Here is a 22633-nt window from a genome sequence, read left to right as displayed (position 1 = left end):
TTATTTACTCCTTTTTTTCATTTGATTCTGACACCAAAATACGAAAAACAGCTCCGTATTTCTGTTTTTCCGTTTTTTCGATTTTGGTTTCAAACGGAAACGGTATTTCCGTTTGAAACGAAAAACGAACTATCAAAACGTACACGGACCCTTATTATACCTGTGAACGGTCGGCTCTGGTGTGGGGGGCTAAGCGATTGTCCTTGAGCGACAGACGATCGCATCGCCAGGCTGAAATTGGGGGACCCTGATGTAAACAAGACGAAAGTTTTTCTCTGGTCTGCATCCCCTTAACAATTTGTGTGTATTATTGAGCTGTACTGTATTGTACCCAATCTGCAATCTGTTAATAAAGTTTTCAATCAATCAATCACGTTTCCGCACCTACTCCCGAACTACGCAGTCTACCAATCTACGCATGCGTAGTTCCAGATACATTTCCCTGGATTACTCGACACACGCTTTGAAGCCTCGCGAGTCGCTTCAAATGACACAAGTTCAACATCACTACATCTAACCTCTTTGGAAATGTCTAGAATACAGATGCTGAGAGTGTTGGTAAACGAGCGACTCGCTGCAGCTGCAGAAGAAATATTCGGGGTATTTGAACGAACGATAGAGGACTACGTGGAAGAGATCGATCGCCAGCGCAAGCTCCTAGCGTTAATGTCAAATGGTCTGCAGCCGGAGACAGAGATACACCTAAGAGGTTTGACAACGTCTTTGTATTCTTACCAAACGTAACGTATTGACCTAACTGGATGTTCATGTAACATTATTTTATAATTAAGTAACGTTAGCTAAATTAAATACAGGCAACACAACCACTTACGCCTGTATTTCGCTACGATACTTCCGGTCGGGGAAAGCATTCAAAATAAAAACTATTCTGCACGACAGTCGACAGCACAAGTTATTTTGCACTCTGGTTTCCAGCGGAACGGAGCCTGCACGTACGCAGTTATTGTTTAAAGTTAACTAGCATCTAAAGTTAATGCCGCATTTAATTCAAAGTCTGAGGTCGGAAGCTCCCAGTTGGAATTTCGAAATTACGACCTCCCGTTCCAGTCCAGCTCAGAAATACCGAGGGGGCCAGCCAATAGTATCCAACTGCAGAGCCGCAGTGCTCTGACTGCTCTCAGGCGGAGTAGCCTCCAGCTGCAGCCCTGGAGATTGTTCCAGATTGAGCAACTTCCGCCCGGTCCCACGACATTTCTCCCGGGACAGGACAATGTGCGCTGATTGGCGGAAAGTAAGGAAGTATCTCGAAGTACGTCTGACTATCTCGAATGACGTCTGTAAACAATATACAATATTATTAACTCTAATAATAACACGCCTCGCAGGCTCATTATAATACGAGAGCTGTGGGTCTGCATTGTATAGAGCGGATCCCCCGGATGGCCGGATTATTACTACTACTACTAATACGATGAATTGAAAATGGGGGACCCTGATGTAAACAAGACGAAAGTCTTTCTCTGGTCTGCATCCCCATAACAATTGTATGTATTGAGCTGTACTGTACTGTACCCATTCTGCAATCTGTTAATAAAGTTTTCAATCAGTCAATCAAAGAGTATAAACAACAGTACAGGAATGGGAAACAGTCTAAATGGGTTTTTTTTTTTTTATCCACTTTTTCTCCCATTTTCTATATTTTCTCCCATCCCAATTTCGTATCATCCAATTCAACCCTCCCCTGTCACGAACGCTGTTTCTTGCCTCCCACAAGCCGGCTGCAATGTGGACTAAGTCATACATAGCACAAGTCCCCTCCGGTACTTGAGGTAACAGCAGTCGCATCTTTTCACTTGCGCAGCTCGATCTCTCAGTGGCGAGGAGTAACGCGTGGGAGGCTCACGCTGCCCCCGACACTTCCTGATTCTACTGCGCAGGCGCACCAACCGACCTGTAGGAGTCGCTGTCCACAACGCCCGATCCCCACCCATCAGTTTCCCACCCCCTAATACGGCCAATGTGTATTAGTATGAACGACCAGCTAAACTGAAAGCAATGTGGAGCGCTGGGCTCGAACAGGCAAGCCCAGCGTCTCCGTCATTCGTGGCGAGCGCCTTGCCCACTACGCCACGTAGCCGCCCCAGTCTAAATGGGTTTTAACATTTTAGTTTATTTCATGCGTTCATTTTGACGTCAACGTCAGACGTACTTCGAGATACTTCCGTACTTTCCGCCAATCGGCGCACATTGTCCTGTCCCGGGAGAAATGTCGTGGGACCGGGCGGAAGTTGCTCAATCTGGAACAATCTCCAGGGCTGCAGCTGGACCCTATTGCGCAGGCGCGTCTCTTCTTCTTCTTCTTTTCTATTTTTTGGCGGTTGGCAATCACTTTCGACGAGCATTACCGCCATCTACTGAAAAGGAGTGTGGATCTGGATGTCCTAAATCCTATAAAATAAACCTGTCGTTCTCAAAAAATTAAATAAACTCTCCATTCTCGAAGTCAACTTCCTGTCTGTTATTGCTACGCAACTGCAGCGTGGGGGGAAACTGCCCCGCCTGGTACATTGTGTACACTATTTAGTGGAGAACCGGATAGTTAAAGCGGCAAATTAAAGACAATCAAGCAGACTTTTCTTCAGTCCTTCACAATGCCAAAGAGCTGCTGTGTTACGCGTTATACTAATGACAAAAACAGAAATCCAAATCGGAAGTTTTATACCATCACAGAGGAAAAAGTGGCTGGTGGCTAACGTTCGGCTAACTTGCTCTGATGTTGTGGTCGTGGTAATCAGGGGGAGTTTCTTTGACTCATATCTCGCCTTTAGAATCACCAGAAAGGCTTTCGAAATAGTGAAATGCCATGTTGGCCTCAATATTTTCAAAACAAATCGTATGAAAATGTTATGAAATGAACAAGAATGTGATAAAACATGTAATAAAAACTGAGCTCAATGCATGGATTTGATGGTAGAAATCCGTATGGTCCCCCTATACCAAGATGGCGGCGGTCTCGTGACATCAGAGTGTCTTCGAGAATACAAACTTCTCCAGAATTCCTTTGCAAAATATCAACTGTTTTAAGTGCTATCTTTTCCCTCTTCAAATCCCTAATAAGACCTTTCCTTTGCCTTTGATACAATGTACACTGTTCTACCACATGTTCTACCGTTTCTAGACTAACACTACACTCACATTGTCCATTAATATGCTTTTTTAACATAACTAACGTACTATTCAACCCTGTATGCCCCAACCTCATCCTTGTAAACACGTCCTCTTCTTGCTTGCTCCTACTAGTAGCCCTACTCCAACCCACCCTCTTTTGCACCCCATAAAACCATCTCCCTAACCTCATTATCCCACATGCCTTTCCATTTTTCCTTAACCTTCATTTTGACTATACTCTGTATTTCAGCCTTACTAATCTGTACATTCATTGTAACTCTATTAAGTCCACAAGCTCCTTTGGCCAACTTGTCCGCCAACTCATTCCCTCGAACTCCTATATGGGCCGGCACCCACAAAAAGACAACCATACTACCTGAACGCCTAAGTCTGTCTACCATCTGCACTATTTCCAGCACAATATCCATCCTTGACTGGGACACTACATACATTTTGTATACTTATCAACGACGACAATGAGTCTGACGCAATTAAAATCTCACCCTTAGGCCTATTCTCCTCTATCCACGATAACCCTATCATTATAGCTACTAGTTCTGCCGTATACACTGCTAGACTATCACTCAATCTCTCTTTCTTTGAAATGCCAAGACTTGGGATTGTAAATGCCGCCCCCACTCTGCTTGACTCCATTTTAGATGCATCTGTATAAACCACCAGTCTTTCACCATACTTTAACCTAATATAACTCTCCACCATACGGCTACTAATCTCCTCTCTCTCCTTCAACTCCAACAATTCTATATCAACAACAGGGGTATCCATCAACCAAAGAGGAACTACTGGGAAACAGACTGTTGGACACACACTCATTTCCAGAACGCCCATCTCTCTAGCTTTTGCCTCTATAATCCACCCAAAACTTTCTATCTGCACCTTCTCTTTTTCCTGACACTGCACTAATACACCTTTGCCAATATGATCCTCCTTATGACCCCTAAGATTGGCCCAATACACTAACCCCAACTGATCTCTTCTAATATTCAGGGGCATTTCTCCCATCTCCACTTGGAGTGCTGCAATTGGTGTAGTTTTCATAGCCCCACAACACAATCTCAACGCCTTACTCTGAATTACATCCAATTTACGTAAATGAGTTTTTGCTGCCGACCTATAAATAATACACCCATAATCAAATAACGATCTGATGAGACTAATATAGACTGTTCTCATAGCATCCCTACTGGCTCCCCAATCCAGCCCTCTCAAACATCTCATCACATTCAGTACTTTCTTGCATTTATCCATTATCCACCATCTTACATATATGCAAAGACCACGTTAACCTTTTATCAAACCACACACCAAGATATTTAAACTGCTCTACCCTTTCCAACATTTTATCACCTATCGATATACTCAACTCTCGGGGAATACTCCTCCTTGAGAAAAATATTGTTTTTGTTGTCAATTGACAATCTAAAACCCCACTCTAGCGACCACCTTTTTACCTCATTTACTGCTTCTTGCATTTTACATACTATATAATTGAGATTCCTCCCCCTTTTCCATATAGCCCCATCATCTGCAAACAGTGCTACCTTAATGGACCCTTCCAAATTCTTAAAAACATCATTAATCATTATCGCAAATATCACTGGACTAATAATACTTCCTTGTGGAGTCCCATTCTCTACTATATATTCCTTACTAAACACACCATTAATTCTTACCACTATATTCCTATCAGACAAAAAATTATTTATCCACTTAAGCATCCTACCTCTGATTCCCATTTGATGAAGCTTAATAATAAGACCCTGTCTCCAAACCATATCATAGGCCTTTTCAATATAAAAAAACACCGCAATAACTGACTCCTTATTTACCTGTGCTTTCCTAATGTCGTCTTCAAGCGCAACAGCAGGGTCCATCGTCCCTCTCCCTTTCCTAAATCCACTTTGGTAGCTATACAATAATCCTCTCGTTTCCAGCCAATATACCAGTCTATCATTAATCATTCTTTCCATCAACTTCCCCATTTGAGACGTTAATGCTATGGGCCTATAATTACTTGGGTCTTTTGCGTCCTTACCAGGCTTTCTAATTGGAATGATAACTGATTGCTTCCACCCTTCAGGAATCTCCCCTTCAGACCATACTCTGTTAAACAACCTCAGTACCACTTCTTTTGACATAACACTCAACTTCTCCAACATAGAGTAACAAATATTGTCTCTACCTGGCGTTGTTTTCCCCACTTTCCTTAATGCTCTATTCATTTCATGCACTGTAAATGCTGTATTTAATACCCTGTCCTCCCCATCTTCACCAAATTCTACATTTCCTCCAAACCTATCCACTGTTAACTCTCTCCCTTCCCTTTCTTCTTGCGTTAAATTATCAGAACTATACACTTTAACTAACGCCTTTGCTATTGCTTCTGCCTTTTCCACACTATTAGTAATAACTCTCTGTTCTACTACCAGAGCAGGATATTCAAGCTCCCTCCCAACCCCTCTCATCTTTTTAATCATACCCCAAACCCTCTGGATTGGCGTAGCCCTTCCTAAAGTATCACAAAACTTCTTCCAGTACTCCTTCTTCACTTTCTTAATTACTTTCCTCACTATTGCCATTGCTCTCTTATATTCTATTAATTTTTCAAAGTTATGGGTCCTCTTTAGCTCTCTAAATGCCCTATTCCTTACTTTAATTGCTTCATAACATTCCTTAGACCACCAAGGAACTATCATATTCACCCTCTTCTGCCCAGTCTTAGGAATTGTTACTTCTGCAGCTACACTAATATTATTAGTCACCTCACTGCACATGGACTCACTATCTAGACTCTCATTATCCATACCCATAAGCCCACGCTCACTCAATACGGCATAAGACTCTCAATCAGCCACACCCAATTTCCATCTCCCTCCTCCCAAAACATTCTCCCTAATAGGGTTCATCTCCATCTGTAACCTTATAGTAGAGCCATATGGAATCCGCGATCACGGAATCGCGGACGGAATCGCGGAATTGAGCAATAAAAATGGAATCAACTATAAAAAAAAATTAATTAATTAATTTTTTTTTACCTTTTTTTTTTTTTATGTTGTGGGACTTGTACAGCACTTTGTTCAACTTTGTCAGTGCTGTAAAGTTTAAACCTTTTTAAATCTTAGACAAACAAAACACTTTGCTTTCATGAAATATTGTAAGCAGTCATTTGAGGCTTCATAAAAGCAGCACAATGAACACAAATCTGTCAGTGCCGAGTCCGACCTCATCTTAAATAACAAACGGCATTGCTTGTTGTAGTTAACAAAGAGAGGCAGAGTTGATTTTGCAAAAATATATATACCTTTTTATTTTTATTTTTTTTAATAATCGAATTTTATTTTCGAATGAAATAAATGAATGAAGCTTTGAAGTATTTAAGACAGCCCTATTAAATGGACTGTTATATCTTATTCAATTGTGGACATTTATTCATTCCCACTTATTAGACACTATTTCTGATGGTAAAATGAGCGTACAAAGCAAAATACAGAATTCTGAAATATTAAAACGGAAAAAACGGAATTTGGAAAAGAATAAAATGGAATTTGGAAAAAAATAAAACTGATTTCATATGGCTCTACCTTATAGGATAGTGATCGCTGCCAACTGTACTATCAGTCAATACCTCCCACTTACACCTATCTGCTAACGTAGCCGTAACTACTGTTAAGTCTATAGCAGACTCATTCCCTCTTGCGACATCCACCCTTGTTCCTGTTCCATCATTCAAACATACCAGTTCTTTCCCCTCCAAAAATTCTTCTATCACTTCACCGTTTGCATCATTCCTATCTCCCCATAATGAACTATGCGCATTAAAATCCCCACACCAAACTACTTTATCTCCTACCCCTTCCCACATTTCATCTAGCTGTCCCATCTCAATCTGCCTACATGGATTATAAAAATTAATAATTTGAATACTGCCCTCTGTAACCCAAACTTCAATACTAATGTACTCCAACTCCCTACCTATTCTCACCTCCCTATATTGCAACCCTCTCTTTACAAAGGTAACACACCCTCCTCCATTACCCCCCTCCCTATCTCTCCTAACACTAACATATCCATTTATTACAAAGTCTAATGTGCTCTTAAGCCAGGATTCCTGTATGCAAATCACATCTGGTTTGGTATTTAGATCTTGAATAAACCCTTTAAACTCCTGACCATTTGCAATTAGACTTCTTGCATTCCACTGCAAAACCACTAGTGTTGACTTGGACCTATCCATGCTGGCATAGAGGTAGACTCCGGAGCTTCACCCATTCTACTGAGGTCTTTATCGATCTTTTCCCAAGACAGGCCACCCAAATCTAGAAATGTACCAGCCCCTTTCACAATGATTTTGATTCTCTCAGTTCTACTCTTAGCCTGCTCAGTACAATTGATCACATACGCTATAAACAGTACCAACTTCTCCGGGTTAATCACCCCTTGATCCACCATCCTCTCTGCTTGAATCACTTCTTGCCCCCGTTGGTTTCCCACCTCACTACTTTCCTTCTTATTCTCTAGATCCACTACATTCACAGCCTCAGCATACGTCAAGTTATTTGCTGCTCTCACCTTTTGCACCACAACCGCCTTTTTACTGACCAGACATCCACCATATCCAGCCGTATGATCCCCACCACAATTACAGCATTTCCTCACTGCACCCTCTTCACACTGTCCATATTCATGATCCCCCCCACACGTTCCACACCTCCGTCTACCCCTACATACTGCGGCCACATGACCAAACCTCTGACACTTGAAGCATCTAGTAGGTGGCTGGATATATTCACGTACTGTGAAGCTCATGAACCCTATCTTTACTCTCTCTGGCAACGTTTTCTCACTGAATTCCACCATCACCGACTTACTTTCCACCCTCACCCCATCTCGCCTTGCCATCAGTCTTTTCACACCCACAACTGTTCCTCCTTTAAGTGTTCTTTGAAGAAAATTCAAGTCTTCTCCCAGGGGCACCCCTGAGATAACCCCTCTTGCGCCTCGTTCAGCAAACTCTCTCACCTCCTCTATCCCACGCCCGCAAATCATCTTCACTCTCATCATTCTATCCTTCTGTATCTTGTCCTTACACTTTACCAACAACCTACCATCTCTTAACCGCTTTGCCCACTCGACTTCCCCACACACCTTCTTCACTCCCCCAGCTAACTCCATTACCCCTATATCACTTAACTCAATTCCTTCCTTAAACTTAACTAGTACCTTCAAATTCTCCAACTGCTCAGACTTCTTTCTTACATCCCTACCGTCCTGCATATCCTCCTCATCCTCCCGTTCTTTCCTCTTATTCTCCTCCCGTGCACTGCCTTCCGAACCCTGCCCACGATTCCCTTTACCTTTCCCTTGCATCTTACTGCCATCTATCTGCTCTACTTCACCGTTATCATTTCCCCCTTCCATATCCTACTCATTCCTATCCTAAATCTAATCCAGATCCAGTCACAAATCAATCTTACCAAATCCGCCACGACTCTCCTCGCACTACCAACAAACAAACTCGCTCTCTGTGCATTGATTGCTCATCCACCTCAGGTGCGTTCCTCGCAGGCGCGTCTCTACATTTCGTAGCCGCATTTCTGCAGACCCCTCTCTGATTGGTTGAGCCCATTTCTGCAGACCCCTCTCTGATTGGCCGAGCGCGCGCATGCGCATGAGCCGCGACAAGCTCCTCCAGCCAGGAGTCAAAACTCTGTTAAGCTCCAGAGAGAGAGGCTGAAAACCCACAGTTCTTGCCCGACGAATGATTAATTGAAAATGGGGGACCCTGATGTAAACAAGACGAAAGTCTTTCTCTGGTCTGCATCCCCTTAACAATTGTATGTATTGAGCTGTACTGTACTGTACCCATTCTGCAATCTGTTAATAAACTTTTCAATCAATTAAAACGGATGGGAGCCGAATCCCGGATCCGAGTTTTCTGATGAATAGCCCCAAAACATGGAGGTCGCGAACGCAATTTATACGCATGGAAGTATTGATTACGCCATAACGAATCATTAAAAAAATATACCATTAACTGGAATATGTTGTGTGTGCCTTTACACATATGTTGGATAGGCTTATGTAATTGGTTTGTCATTAAAAACCAATAATAATCGCTCGCTGGCTTCGCTGACCAGAGCTCTCTCAGATTCAAAGTTTTAATTGCAGCCTGGAACATACATGTTTCGGAACCAATGTGTAACTAGACAGTTACAATATAACATTTATATTAATTAACCCAGTTAATGCCTTAAGAGAGAGTCTGGTGGTCAATTGCTACGGAAATGTTGTGTCTTACTAATAATAACTAATTCCTTGGTCAATAGAAGTCTCTGTGATACTTTCTGAATATGATTTGGGAACATCAAATGGGCAGGCCGCGAAATAACATAACGTTACAGGGCTGTACGCTAAGCTTTTTCACTAGGGGCACACTTGCCCCTAAATGAGAAATTTAGGGGCAAAGAATATTTTTTAGGGGCACATTTTTAAATAACTATTTTACCATTATAGTAGGGCTGGGCGATATGGCCTCTAAATGATATCGCGATATTTTTTGGCCATATCACGATACACGATATATATCGCAATATTTTGACATTTCCTCTAAAGCACTTAACACTTTGACTGCCGGAAAACGCTTTACAGCGTCATTCCCGGCCATGCTCAAGTTGCCGGAGGACGCTGTACAGCGTCCTTATATCAATATTTCAAAAATCTGCGATCGGATTCATATTTCCCCTCCGCTGGCCTGAGATCCACCAGGAGGACCCACTGAGCTCTCTGGCGGTTCAGGAGCGCCATCTGGTGGCCAATCGGCGCAATCGACAAACAGGAAGTGCTATGGAGGTTATGCTGGTCGACCATATTACTTCCGGGCACTCTGTTTGGCTCACGGGACTCGATCTCGACACAATACATAGCGATCGATTGCCAATAACTCTATAAACAACATGATTTGGACATGTATACTATTATACAAGCTGGAAATGGACCCGATATTTCTACATACCATAATAGGTAAATGACTGTTCCACGCTCATCGCCCAACGGCGCGAGGAGGATACGGTAAGATTCAGCGTTATTTTTGATCGTATTCCATATAAACTGTTATGATGAACATATCACCCACACTAGATGAATGATATAACGCTGCCCACGGAATTATAAACGATCCCCCGCCCATCCGGTCATCATCAGATCATACGTAGATCATTCTAGAAGTACGTCCAATTGAAATTTTTTATATCGCCCCGATTGCCATCAAACTATTTCATCATCAATATAATGCATTTGGGGCTATATATCACGTTCTGGAGAAAGCTGCAGAAAGAGATGAAAACATACTTATACATTAGACCATACTTTACTATGAATATGTGAATGAAAAAGTTTAACGTTGCTACACAATGAACAATACATATAGGACTTTGAATGGGCCCTAATAATGGCAATGTAGCAATATAATTTAAAAAGTTATAGCCATGCAAAGAAGGGGTACTTCTCCATAGACAAATAGAGCCGGCAACCTATGGTATATAATGAATTTAACCCATGGCACCCAAAGTGTTAAAAATGCTTGATTTAACCCTTTGATGCATACAGTCACGCCAATATGATGATTATAATAAGTCCTTGCAACATATGTTTGCATTAGGGATGCTCGATATTGGCTTTTTTACCGATACCGATATTCCGATATTGTCTAATTCTTAATTTCCGATACCGATATCAACCGATATCAACCGATACCGATATATGCAGGGTATCCCCCCTCAAAAAACGGAATAATTTCAGGTAACTAATAATTTCACTGGATATATATATAACAAATATTGTTATTGTTTTTTTTCTTTTTTAAACTGATACCGATATTTTCCGATATCACATTTTACTGCCGATATCGGCCGATAATATTGGTTGGCCGATAATATCGGACATCCCTAGTTTGCATTATTAAACCATGAAGATGCTTTAAAAAATAATTTAATGAAAATGTACTAAGAGTAGTCTACTGACACACTAATAAAAAATGTATTTACATCTAAGACCATTTATATAAAAACTTGTGGGTGCCTTTTCTTTGCACAGTACTGTGTTTTCTATCCACTTTAGCCAAACACACACACACACACATATATATATATATATATATATATATATATATATATATATATATATATATATATATATATATATACACACACACTACTGTGAGAAAATAATAATCACACACACAAAGGGATAATGGCTTATAGCAGACTTTAGAATATTTCAGATAATGAAATTAAATGTTTATATCATCAACTATCCAGTTAGTATTTATACTGTCTGTAACGTTTGGCTACTTTAAATCATTGAATGTAGAGAGAGCTGTACTGTATTGTACCCATTCTGCAATCTGTTAATAAAGTTTTCAATCAATCAGAGCGAGAGAGAGAGAGAGGGGGCGAGAACGAATGAGAGAGCCAGCCCCCCCCCCCCCCCCCCCCCCCCGGGTTTTGTTCTAGGTTCGCGTTTTGATCGTCTAAGCTGCCGTAGTAGGTGATGACGTCACACTCGAATGTAAACAGGAAGCGTTTAACAGACGGAGATGGAAAGTGGATGATATACAGTAACAGAAACGAATAACCAATAAATATGAAGTTATGTTTAAACTTCTGTTGTCAAGCGTTGTCAATATAACCCACCCCCTTTCCTCCCGAATGGAACTAGTGTTGTGGAGTCCGCTTTGACTGGTGTCCAGGGTTAGCAGCAGCTAACGCTAGTTAGCTTAGCATAATCCTAATGGATACCGTGGATAGCAGCTAACGTTAGCCCATTGCTCGTGTCAATCAAATTGCATGTTATTAAAGGTCCACGCTGGTCTGTCTAATGAAATTACAACCGCAACATTATGCCCTGGTTGTAGGCTAATGTTTTATCCAATTTGTATGTAGGGCTGGGCGATATGGCCTAAATATGATATCACGATATTTTCTGACCTTTCGGCGATACACGATACACATCACAATGTTTTTCTTTTTTACCCCAAACGATTCATTATGAGGCTTACCAAGACAGTATTTGAGTTTGCAAGCTAACATTAAAGACAAAATAAAATACCCATGCATTTAGCATTTTTATATTATATATTAGATTTAGATTATTGGATTATTAGATTATAATATATTGCATATATTTAGCAATGAGATATTATATGATTTAGATATGAAATATGATTAATTGAAAATGGGGGACCCTGATGTAAACAAGACAAAAGTCTTTCTCTGGTCTGCATCCCCTTAACAATTGTATGTATTGAGCTGTACTGTACCCATTCTGCAATATGTTAATAAAGTTTTAAATCAATCAATCAATAGCATTTTAGCATTTTTATGAAACTACTGTATATTTGTATGTCTCTAAATGTTTTGATGAATTGAAAATGGAGGACCCTTATGTAAAAAAGCCGAAAGTCTTTTTCTGGTCTTCATCCTCCTGTACTGTATTGTACCCATTCTGCAATATGTTAATAAAGTTTTCATTCATTCATTCTGACGGACAACAGAATAATTTTGATTGACAGTCGAGTCTGCCAATTACGTCACACCGCTTGCACCCGCCCTGCTGTTCTTAGCACCAATCGGCAAGCGCCATTAGTTTTTGACTTCCTGAATGTCCGGTGTGCTGACATCAACAAAGCTACTTACATTAGCTCCCCGCAACCGACTAGTAGGAGACCAGTGCACCACAGGATGACTAAATGAGCCATAATGATTTTACCTCAACGAATGTTATAATAAAAGCCTTTCCATACATCTGTCTGATTGAAAACTTTATTAACAGACCGCGGAATGGGCATATCTCAACACAGGCTGAGATATGAACGAATAACGTGTGGACCAGATTGACGCGACACAATCCTATTGGGCAAAACATCACGATATCCACGATACGTTGAAAAAGTGTATTGTTAATGAACTGTACCCGATATTTATATAATATCGTCATATCGCCCAGCCCTATTTGTATGGATTAATTTAGGAGTGAAATGCGAATGAAGGGTTGCACACTTGCAATCACTACTCGCAAGCTTGCCCCCAGATGATATTTTCCACTCGCACCGGCCAGATTAGGGGGCAATTTGCGACGAGATGCTCGCAGTGTACAGCCCTGCGTTACAATGTACAGTTTCTGACAGCTGGCTGTGTTGTGAAATGTGCATAACGTTATGAATAAACCGCGAAGTCACGCGAAATAACGTTATACGCGATTGATATGATAACATTACATCCGCCTTTTACTGCGTGACGAGCTAAACCAATCAGAGAGGGGCTTCGCTCAACCAATCAGAGAGGGGTCTGCAGAAATGGAGTTCAACCAATCAGAGAGTTGTCTGCAGAAATGCGGCTACGAAATGTAGAGACACCTCTCAGGCCAGGCCCGGCGGCCTGAATACTTTAGACAACAAATGTTTGTTTCCGCGTCTCTGATTGGGCAGGTCATGTCACGTGACATGTACGCCCAATCGTGGGACCGCAAGTTTCTACACTGGTTAAGCTTAGGCGCTCTTTCGAAGTTGGTTAAGGTTAGAGTTTGTCTTAGAGCAGGGCGATAGAACGCCTGCCCTGATTCCAAACTCTAACCTTAACCAACTGCGAAAGAGCTTAACCAGTGATAAACTAGGCGTTAGGTAGTTTGCAGGCTGTTAGACCCGGAAATAGGCGCCGAACTTGCCATCCCACGATTGGCGCACATGTCACATGACCTGGCCAATCAGAGCGCAAAACTCGAACGCAGAAACAAACATGACATGTGCGCCAATCGTGGGACAGCAAGTTCTGTGCCTATTTTTTTGGATAAAGGCATCAGCTAAATGACTAAATGTAAATGTTAAAAGGTCGGCCACCCACACACGCATCCGGATTATGAAAATCAGGTATGCCATGTGTATGCCACTTAATTTTCCAATTAAAGAATTCTACTTTACACCAAGTGCCAATTAGACTTGAAATTATATGTCCAAAACGTTGCTGGCAGTGTCTCAATGATCATTTTGTGAAGAGTACTTCTTCAAGAGGAATTGGGGCAACAATATTTTCATCCATAGTAACCCAGGAGCTGTCAGTATTTTTGGTAAACCAGTTTAGTATAGATCTAAGTGTAATTGCATAAAATACATTAATCCCTATAGACCTGTTCGCTGTCCACGTCAGACTCAGTGTGTGCGCACATCACCGGGGCGGAAAGGAACGTAATCCTGGTCAGAACAACGGGGCAGACTACAATAGATTTGCATTTGTTAGCCATGCTAGCAATCTAAAGAATCGATCCATGCCAAAGCTAGTGTAGCAGGGTGGATTATCCCTGCTTCGTGGGAACAGGTGGGCACAATCACTGGGTAGCGAGACACAGTAGAGCTCTGTCTGACTGCACCTCCGTCTTTGAGTCTGGAGCTTCAACTGGAGGCTGGCAGTGTGAGTGGAAGGGGCCCGGGATTTACCAACCTGGTCTGGTACTCTGGTCTTCCTCCCCTGCAGCAGGGCGGTCAGCAGTACTCCCCAACACGCTCTCACCTTCCCCAATTACTTCTTTAACCCTCCCACACCTAGTGACTGAATTGTAAATAAATAACTTGGTTCCCCCCGCAAGCAGTACCCTCCCTCAGTGACACTAGAAACCTTACAATAAAAAGGGAAAGGTGGAGTAGGAAGGGGTTAATTATAGTAGCGTTACCCACACCAAAATAGTTAACCCTGTGCACAGTAATGGACACGCACACAGAATCCCATCTAATGTTTTTATGTTAATTGGTACAGTTGAATACAAAAGCTTAATAGGAGTGGTCCAACGGAATGAAATCCTACTACTGCAAGAGCTGCCGCGGTATTGATGTTTTCCTTACCGCACAAATTTGCGAAATATTTCCTACCGCGGACGGTATTACCACACACAAAAAAAAAAGAAAAAAAGTTTGAAAGCATTTTTTCCCCCTACTCTTTATAGCATATAGCCTGCCTCTAGTCTAATGGCTACTGCATAGTACCTACTCGACTCGACCCACTTTAGGTACCTGGTACTTCGTTCCTTTTCCACTGCAGGTACTACTCAGTTTGTCTCCGTGTGGGGACACTTGTGTACACTGAAAGCTCCGTGAGCATAGCTATGTCCGAGGGCTTGCAGCAAGCCAGAGTTTAACACAGTTTCAATCAATCAATCAATAACAACATTAACCAGACTCTTGTTTTGTCTATTCTGCTAAAGCTAACGTCACCTCTCATTGTGTCTATTCTACCAAGCAACTCGGGTTTAACGTTACCTCTCGTGTCTATCTGCTGACGTTAGCAACAACAATAACAAGCTTAACACATCAGCGATATTTCTGTGACGCTACTCTCCGCTCGGTGGTAAATTGGGTTGATGTCGGTTTTGTTTCATCAATACACAGTGAATCCATCCTTTTTTGTTTATTGCACTTGGTCCTGTTGCAAACAAATCCTGGATGAATCCTTACTTAGCGAGCCAGTAAAGATGGCGGCGTTCTGCTTTTGTGCAGGACGCTCCAACGTGTGACGCGTCTCTCTTCTGACAAATCAGTGGTCTGCAGTGTTTCACGTGACTTTTCTGGTACCACTTCTACCCAATAGGGTCGCTTGGAACCTCGACAGAGGAGTAGGGTATATCTTCAGAGCCGCAAGCCCAACGAGAGCAGGGAACTTTATTATTATTATAAAAAACAGCGGTGATGCGGTATTCAGCCTAACTCTGCGGTGGGCGTGATGTAACAGCGATACCGCGGTAATGCGGTTATCGCGGCAGCTCTAACTACTGCTCAATTGTAACTCAATACCTTATGTACCCGTATATATATATTTTTTTTTATTGATCTTTTTCCCCCTCCATTTTCCTCCGATTTTCTCCCATCCCAATGTTAGTCGTTATGTCAATTCCCAATCCCCTTCCTGGTCGCTGCGCACTTACCCCCCACAGTCAGTCTGGGAGAGTGGAGGCTACCACGTGCTTCCTCCGACACACGTCCAGCCAATCAACCGCTTCTTTTCACCTGGCAGCGCGGATATTCTCTGAGAGGGCGTATAGTGTGGAAGGATCACACTATCCCACTCAGGTCCTATCCGCGCTTAGCAGGCGCCCCGACCGAACTGTAGGAGTCGCTGTTTACAACGACCCGGACCCACCCCGCCAGCTTCTCCAACCCTCTAATACTGCCAATTGTATTAGTGTGAACGGCCAGCCAAGCTGGTGACAACCCCGGAGCTGTGAGCTGGATTCGAACAGGCGAATCCTAGCGTCTCCGGGGTTGGTGACGAACGCAATCTCCGCTACGCCACCTAACCGCCCTTGTACCCGTATATTCTACACACACCTCTGTGTTAGCACCAGGAATAATATACTTTAATGTATTCGACTCATCGCCCACGTCTGGGTCAGTACCAGGTATAATACCTCTATCAGGCTTTAATTATATGGTAGGAATAATACCTCAGGTCTGGAACCTCCCCACTGGGAAAGGGTTGATTAGATGGGAAATTATTATCAAAGAACCAACACATTATCACACTCAAAGGAAATCAAAAATGTGGGCCCACTGTACCAAAACAAAAGTCCTATACTAATGCCGGCATATAATGTGTATGCAGTGTTGGGAAAGTTCACTTTCTACATGAACTAGTTCAGTTCACAGTTCAAATTTTTTAAAATGAACTAGTTCAGTTCATAGTTCATCATTCAAAATGTTGAACTAAAGTTCATGGTTTCAAAAATGAACTAATTTAGTTCTTTTTAGTTCTTTTTTAATTTTTTTTTTATTATAGATTTTTCACGTACAGTTACTTACATTACAAAAACACACATTGGGACAAGGGGGGGGGGGGGGGTCAGTTCATCTCTATGCCATCATCCACACCATAAGCAAGCAAAAACAAAACAAAAAGAAAAACAAGCAAAAAGGAAAGCAGACCAAGACAGGCACTTGCACTTGCCTCGAGCACATTCACATGTAGACATACATATATTTATTTTTTCCTATCCTAGGTATGTCCATACAATGGGGCACTGGGCCTTTAGAAGGATCCGATACATTTCAGCAGGAAAATAGTCTAATAGTGGGGCCCACACCTCCTGAAAGGAAGCGTCGTTGACTCTATGCATTGCACAGTGTCTTTCATGGGGTAGGAGCACACCGAAGATCTCTCTATACCACATTTGTAAAAATGGAGGCTTATCCTTAATTCAGTTTATCAGAATGCATTTCCGGGCTGAAAGTGGAAGTTTATCAAATAGTTTGAATTGTAAACTCTTTTAAATGCATACGCCGACGTGACGTCTAGAGGTAGAGTCTGACTCCGACTGAGAGAGTGCTGCTGCTGCTGCAGCTCTCGGCTTCTGCGCGCAGATTCCTGTTCCACTGCTTGTTGTGAGGAGGAGTCTGATGACGTAGCAGGGGGTGACAGGCTGGTTGCCAGATCGGGTGGTTTTACGCATAATTTTTAAGCCTGTTTACAGTGTTTTAACAGAGTTTTCGGCTGAAATGCATTATGAAATATGGCACATCTTTGAACGCCGTTATAATAGAGTGCTGAGAATGAACGCACTTTTGAACTCCGTTACACAGGGCTGAGAATGAACGCGTTCTCAATTACGTTCATTTAGCGGATATACAGTACGTTCAGTTCAAGTTCGCCCAAAATACGAACGCGTTCATGAACGATCGTTCATTGAACGCGTTCAGGTACATCACTGTGTGTATGCCTGTATGGGGTACCCCTATGAACTGGATTTAGCAACGTTTAGCTTCGCCCGTAGGCCGCACCACACTGTGTACTGTGCAATAAGATCCGGAGCACTGACGCTCTATTGTACTCAACCAAGATGGCGTCCTCGCCGCGCCACCACTGTTCGGGGTAGCAAGATGGCGGCGAACGCTCTCGTCACGGGCGTGAGCAAGCGGGGCTGGAGCAGGGGGGCAGTATCGGGCTGAGAGCGCGTGCTGGATGATGGCGACCTCTGCTGGACGGGAAGAACTCCCGTGATGGCCTGAAGACAGCCGGTGCAGGGCAGACGTTGAACGCCGGCGAAGACTGATTGTTGACGGCCGGTGCTGGGTAGACGCGCGGCTCTACTCTTGCCCTACTTACACTGAAGCTACTCTTGGGGTCCCAAACAGCCCTCCTGCTAGACGCAATATATAATGACGCAGGGTGTCTGTAAACATCAGTCTTCTTCAAGCCACGCTGGCGGGGCGCCTCACTAGAGGGAATATCTTTAACTTAAGCCACACTTGGCTATACCGCATTTCTTCTAGGATAACTCGTTGTATCGCTAGGGTTATTCAGTGGGAAAACATGCAACACGCTACTACGTTTACCTTTCTAGGATAACCCGTAATATACTCAAGTTCAATACGTTCACCCGTGTGGTCCTACACGGGGCTCTGTCTAGACATGACCGATCACATCCAAGTCCAATGTCGAAGAGGCTGGTTCCTCACACTTCCGTCTCAGTTGACTTGCTTCCTCCTCCGTCACTCTCGTACGCTCTCTGCCTGCCACCGGCGCCCCCTGCTGGCACCGCCTACTAGCCCCACAGGGAAACACTGGGTGGAAGAATATGATCCAGGGTTATTGTTTATAATCTATATTCCAGCCGGTATGAGAAGGAGAAACCTGCGTCATTGATCAAGGGGATATTTAATGGAAACTAGTTAATACGTCTTGGTGTACCAGGGGAGATAAAAGGCCATATTTTCAGGGTGCTACACTAGATATGTAAAAGGTGAAAGACTCACACTCACAGCCATGCTGATTTGGCAAAATGACATCCAGCCGTTTTCGTTTGAAACAACTTTTAGTCAGGGGAGTGCCATGGTTTCTCCATAGAGCCCCGTCGTTTTCTTTTAGTGCAGCAGCTCGTGCAGGTCCGGGGCAACTTAGTCACGTGATATTGCTGATTGGGCATTTAAAAAAGAATTGGTTCCTGTTGGTTGTCAGTTAAGGCCATGGGTAGGTAGGGAATTAATTAAATTTTTTATTAAATCTTTTCCCACGGCAACTATGGATAGGGAATTTCTTTATTTAATTAAAATGTTCACGACAACATGGATGCATGTACTCTGCCAACATGTTTAATATCCATAATGCTAAAGGTTTGACTAAGATTTTTATGAAACTTTATTGTAAAAAAAAAAGTAATTTTTTTAACTCATAAAATAAATTGGGTCGCACCTAAATCGGCACGGTTGGTCGGCAACCGGAACCAACCCATTTTTTATTTTATTTTTTTTAATGTCTTGGCTCGAACACGGTATGTTTGTATACAGTGAACCGGTCTATTGCATTAATCCCTATATTAACACTTTGAGTGCCGAAAGACGTGTTAAGACGTCATTCCTAGCCATGCTCAAGTTGCCGAAGACGCCGTAACTCGTCTTTGATATCAATATTTCAAAAATCTGTGATCGGAATCATATTTTCCACCCGCAGCCCTGAGACCCACCGAAATGCCCCACTGAACTCTCTAGCGGTTCAAGAGCGCCATCTGGTGGCCGATCGGCGCAATCGCCAAACAGGAAGTGATATGGGTGAAGTGCTGATCGCCCATATTACTTCCGGGCACTCTCTATAGCTCCCGGCACTCGCGCTCGATACAATACATAGCGATCCGTTGCCAATAACTCGATAAACAACATGATTTGGACGTATATACTATTATACAACCTGGAAATGGACCGGATATTTCTACATCCCATAATAGGAAAATGTCTGTTCCACGCTCATCGCCCAACGGCGCGAGGAAGATACGGTAAGATTCAGCGTTATTTTTCAATGTGTACGATACTAACTGCTATGATGAACATTTGACCCACATTAGATGAATGGTATAACGCTGCCCACGGAATTATAAACGCCCCCTCGGCCATCCGGTCAACATCAGATGACGTGTAGTAACTTCCAGAAGTACGTGCCGTTGAAATTTATTATCTGGCACAGATCGCTATCAAACTGTATTTCATCATCAATATAATGCATTTGGAGCTATAAATCACGTTCTGGAGAAAGCTGCAGAAAGAGATGAAAACATACTTATACATTAGACCATATTTTAGTATGAATAATTTGTGAATGAAAAAGTTTAACGTTGCTTCACCCTGAACAATACATATAGGACTTTGAATGGGCCCTAATAATGGCAATCTAGCAATATGATTTAAAAAGTTATAGCCCTGCAAAGAAGGGGAACTTCTCCATAGATAAATAGAGCTGGCAACCCATGGTATATAATGAATTTAACCTCCGGCACCCAAAGTGTTAACATCATTGCACTGGTTCTTTAAAGATAAAATACTTTCTGAAATGAAAAAAGCATACAATAATATACATCAAAAGTAAACAAAACCCATTTAGTACATTTAACAGTGACTGCCATATTACATTCTGGGTTTTAAAGAGGTGACGGTGGCTCGGGAGGTAGAGCAGTCACCCGGTAATCCGGAGGTTCCCGGTTAGATTCCAGCTCCTCCCGGGCAGCTTGTTGAAGTGTCCTTGAGCAAGACAATTAACCCCTTCTGCTCCCAATGAGCAGGTTGGGACCTTGCATGGTTGCCTCTGCCATCGGTGTGTGAATGTGTGAGTGAACGTGAGAAAATGTTTTGGATAAAAGCGCTATAAATGCAGCCATTTAGCATTTACCATTTAAAGAGTCCATGCATACAATTTAATCACAGGTTTTACAAAGCCAACTAATGAAAGTTATAATACACCTCCTAATGTCTCCCTACATACTGGTGTGTGTGTGTATGTGAGCCTGTAAAGGAGCATGTGGTTGTAATGAAGGGAAGTGAGCATATCAACATGGTCAGAACTAGGGCTGCACGATTTTGGGAAATAATCTAATTGCGATTTTTCTGACAGATATTGCAATAAAATTTGCGATTATAATATATATTTTATAAGCAGCCCCACACAGGTTTATTGTAAAATGCGGTTTGCATCTGGCCTGGGCATAACAAAAATATTGTTTGTTTCCTGTTGGTTGTCAGTTAAGGCCATGGGTAGGTAGGGAATTTATTTAATTTAATTTATTATTTTATTCTTTCCCACGGCGACTATGGATAGGGAATTTCTTTATTTAATTAAAATGTTCACAACAAATAATGAGACAATATGCAAATAAGATAATACTAATAATTGTCAAGGTTCCCCTATATGAAATGAAAGTGGCTTGCAACTTTACTGCTGGTAAAATCAGTTTATTTCTCGTTTAGCATAGTATTACATTCCACTTCTATAAACAATCAAAGTCCTACCGTAAGAGCCTCATACGGGTCAATTAAACCTTTTTGATTAGTCTTTCCTTCGAGCTAAGTTGGACTGAACATTTCACTGTCAAAAGCGCAAATGTAAATAAGGTTGCGTCGCAACACGGTTTTCAAAATAAAGGTCACATATACAAATACCTCTCAATTCTTATTAAAAAAAGTCCCGGATATACATAAACATTAATTGGCATAGATCTCTATAAACGGCCCAACACATTGATCACTTTAGGCACACACTGAAACCAGTAACATCACAAATATGAAGCAGGTAATTACCCATACAAATAATAAACCTTTCATGGGGTTATTTACAATAATAATTCATTTGATTTCTAAAGCACTTTTCATTGTGAAACAAATGTATGCAGAGTTTCTTGTCCTCCTGATTAATGCAATGGTGTGTGTGTGTGTTGTGGTGATCTCATTCAAGGAGCACTACACAAGCGCGCGCACGCACACACATTGTTTTTGTTCTATTAGTGATTTACACACTTTCTCAGTTGGTTCATTATAAAAGATACAAACCTGAAAACAAACGCACTTAAATGTTAAATAAAAGGACCACAGTAATGAGGCAGGAGGAACATATTTTTTTAATGATGGTAAAATTGTTATTTAAAAATGTGCCCGTAAAAAATATTTTTTGCCCCTAAATTTCTCATTTAGGGGCAAGTGTGCCCCTAGTAAAAAAAAAGCTTAGCGTACAGCCCTGCATGGATGCATGTACTCTGCCAGCATGTTTAATATCCATAATACTAAAGGTTTGACTAAGATTTCTATGAAACTTTATTCAATTTTTTTATTTTTATTTTTTTTTTAAATCATTTTCAGGACACCGAGCCTGAAAATGTTTCTTTTTACCTGGGAATCGATACCGGTACCCAACAGTACCTTTTTTTCTGTACTTTACTCTCCCTCTCTGAAGTCTAAACTTCACAACACGCAATCTAAAACCCCTTACCTCCCTCTCCCAAACCGACCTTGTATCTCAATGGGACTTCCTGGTTAAATAATAAATAAATAAAACTGCGATTTTTTGATTTTTTTTGCGATTTGATAATTGCATCATTCCAAATCGCGATTTCGATTTAAAATCGATTGATCGTGCAGCCCTAGATACTTGGCCTGCGCTTTGATGCAGTGTTTCCTGCTGCAGAAAACAGATGC

At 42.0% G+C, this 22633-nt stretch overlaps 1 long non-coding RNA gene across 1 annotated transcript in view; it reads left to right on the top strand.

Moving 5' to 3' along the window:
• Positions 1–467: 467 nt before the first annotated feature.
• LOC311232481 overlaps positions 468–22633 on the top strand; it is a 61989-nt gene continuing 39823 nt past the window's right edge. Inside the window, exon 1 of the long non-coding RNA XR_014619956.1 lies at positions 468–709. This is a non-coding gene — a long non-coding RNA (uncharacterized lncRNA). The remainder of the gene's footprint in view (positions 710–22633) is intronic.

Source organism: Notolepis coatsorum (assembly GCF_963971535.1).
Source record: "Notolepis coatsorum genome assembly, chromosome: 7".
Classification (NCBI taxonomy): Eukaryota; Metazoa; Chordata; class Actinopteri; order Aulopiformes; family Paralepididae; genus Notolepis; species Notolepis coatsorum.
This window is presented reverse-complemented; position numbering and strand designations above follow the sequence as displayed.